The following is a 3,439-nucleotide window of genomic DNA, read 5'->3' as shown; positions in this document are numbered from 1 at the left end:
CTGATGGTGAGAAGAACCTTATGTAATAAAGGAAGTGATGAGGAACCTATTTTAAGGAGAAGTCTATTCAAGACAAGATCACTAGTGCATTTTACCCTAAATTTTGACCAAAATTTTTGACTAAGTATTTTAAATGGGTTGGTTGGTCGATTTATAAAGCAATTTTATTTTTTTTTAATAACATGCCTGTGTTGGTCGCAATTGCAACCAATTATTTTGGTCCAATTGCGATGCACACCGCAACATAAAACAAAAAAAAGGGGCAAAAATATATCACATTTCGTTTGGTGTCGAGGGTTCCAGAGTATTCGCGAGAAGTGTGAGTTAATGGTATGTCTGGAGATTTGATATGGTTTTGCCTACATCAATCCATGGGCACTTTAACTCCTTCACTTCTAGCATTTCGCTCGCATGAGGGCATAGATTTTCAAGGGGTGTTCTAGAAGAGAGGACTCGGCATTGTGTAGGGACCATTGTAATAGGTAAAAGTTTAGTGGCATATATGATAATAGGTTTTCTTTACCATGGCATTGTGTAGGGACCATTATAACAGGTAAAATTCTAGTGGCATATATGATAATAGGTTTTCTTTACCACGGCATTATGTAGGGACCATTGTAATAGGTAAAACTTTTGTGGCATATATGATAATAGTTTTCTTTACCACGACATTGTGTAGGGGACCATTGTAATAGGTAAAATTTTAGTGGATTATGTGTTTGTGTTTGATTTGAATGTAGATGGCATTGTACAAGAATATTTCAATTCTAGTGGGGAGGCAAGGTATAGGGCACAAGACCTTGGGAATTTTATCCAAGTATCCATCCTTAGGTTCTCAGGATGTAGTAGAAGAGGTTGACATAGGGTTTAGGGTTCAAGGTACTATTATTAAAGCAATAAGTGTCACAGTATAATGACCATAAGCAAAATTTTTGGCAACTTCTTCCATCCAGAGTTCAGTTGCTCAAGATAAAACAATTACTGATAGCCCCACTATTTGATCCTCATCAATAATTGGTCCCATATTCACACACACAATTTGGGGCAGATGCTTCCTTTTAATCCATCGGTTTAAAGACTCCTCATACCAAAAGACTATAACCATAGGAGAAAAAGCTCTACAATGAAGTCAAGATACTAATTTCTAGTATGTCCTATTTAAAGATTTTCTTTTGGATTGAACATTGGGATATGTCAATAATCTTATTCAAGTTTTGAGTTTGTTCCTTAGAGTGGGCTTTAAATTTGTGAGAGAAGAATGTATATGGTGGTGATAGGCTGAAGAATATAGTGTAGCTATATGATGTGTAAGATAGTGAGGCGTGAATAGAAGACTCATTCAAGAAAAACCAATATATGAAAAAGTGTGCATTCTCTTCAAAATGTATATGTACATGGATAGCTATTTGAGTGGCAAATTACTATAGTTTCGGGATGTGTTTCAACTTTCTTCCCCAAGCTAAGAGAGTTGATCAACAGGGGAAGGGAGCTTATGATGATATGGGGATAGAAAAAAAAATCAAAAAATTGAGGAGTTCTAGGTCCATCATTTGCATTCTATATTTGCTTCTTCTAGTTTATTTGCATTTTGTTTGTGTTGGTAATTCAGTTTATATATCTCCTGGTTTATACGTTAGTTCTTTGATGTTTTGGAAGGATAGTCTAAGGTTTAGTGGGGTAGTGTTTTTGGCTTCTTACAACTCAATGTTGTAAAGAAGTATTGGATCCATGTGTTTCTCACCTATTGTAAATGGGTTATTGGAAAAAAAATTAATTTAATTTCAAATTACACTAAACATATTTAGTCACATTAATCATCTTCTTTGTGAAATTGAAAATTAATATTAGAGAACACTAACAGTTTTTAGTCTATTGTCAAGTTCAGAAGGCATAATCACATATACAAAATTAATATGGTCAGTGTGCCATTATTGGCTATAGACAACAATTAGAGGAAGGTCTCCATAAAATGCCTTGACTCACCCACCAATGTGTGGACCGTGATTGGCAGGGTGAGTCCAATGTACAATATATTTGCATTAACCAAAGTTGCTCATGTTTACATTTTGATCTATTTAAACCATCTACAATGATGTTTTATTTGCAGCTAAATGGGCCCTTAGTTTCATGGAATAATCATATCAATGAAGAGACTGAACAGTTAAGAGACTTTGGTTATCGATTGGTTTACATTTTCCCCTTTGAATTCGGTCTAAACTACTCCAAAATTAATTAGATTCTCTAAATTGATCAAAGTATTTCTTCTTATGCTCAACATCATATAGATGCTTATGTTGGAGACTTGATTCTCTAAATTGATGAAAGTATTTCTTCTTATGATCAATGTCATATAAATGCTTATGTTAGAAACTTGATGCTTAATAGTGTAATTTTAGCTTGAGTTTGACATTACATTACCACTTCAACACATACTCTCTAGGATTGTCTTATCACACTAATGGTATATGAACCTTGGTTATTTTTGCAAAAATGGAACCAATACTCTATATCATAAGTCTTTTGATGCACCCGATAGCTCCTGGTAAACATATCAATTTCAATCAACTATAGAAATGTCAACGATTGTCTATCATATATTATCTGTATAGAGGAATGTCAACATTACTTTCAATTTATTTAAATGTCTATCATAATTAATAACATTTGATTTTGGAGGGATTTTTTCTCAATTAAAATATTTGTATCTTGGAGAAAAGAAGAAAATAAGTTTCTAAGGCACTCATAATAGGGATGGCTAGATCTTGATGCAAAATCATGGTAATTCTCTTTGCATTTTAATAATTGTCATGTTCAATAGAATTGCATTTAATTCTAGTATCAGTTGAAAAGATATAGAGCTACCGAAGTTTGATTAAGGCCTCTCTTAGTACATGCTCATAGCTCAATAGGTTAAAAATTTTAATTAGATTGAACTAGTTACTGAGTTAGAGTGTAGAGTCGTTGCAGTATAATTTTAAAAAATAAATTAATTGTGATAAATGTCTAAAAAAGTAGGTGTTGAAGATGAAAAATATCACTTATCATAATACAATTCAAAAAATTCATGTACTAAGTAGGCTTCAAAGCAATATCTAATCCTAATGACTAAGTTCTATGATAGCCTTAAGCCACTTCAGGGAGCTCAAAAAAAGATACAACTCAGAGTCACTTTCTTTTAAAATTTAAAAAGGGATAGAAAGGGAAGGCCTCATTTAGGCTTTAGAAGAGCCCTCATTTAGGCTTTAGAATAGCCCTCAGAAAAGGGGTTTACTCCATATTTTTCTTCTCCAGTCAGAGACTCACTAGGTTCCACATCAGCCACTACAATTTTCAATGCTAGGTCATAGTGTATTGTTTGCAATCTGGCTTTGTTGTTCCTATGCATTAGTTTCATCTATCAACCTTGCTACAGTGCTCATCATTTCATGGTCATTTCATG

Source organism: Cupressus sempervirens, chromosome 10 (genome assembly GCF_028749045.1).
Source record: "Cupressus sempervirens isolate cs-2001-9-10 chromosome 10, ASM2874904v1, whole genome shotgun sequence".
Classification (NCBI taxonomy): domain Eukaryota; kingdom Viridiplantae; phylum Streptophyta; class Pinopsida; order Cupressales; family Cupressaceae; genus Cupressus; species Cupressus sempervirens.
Note: the sequence above shows the minus strand (reverse complement) of the source record.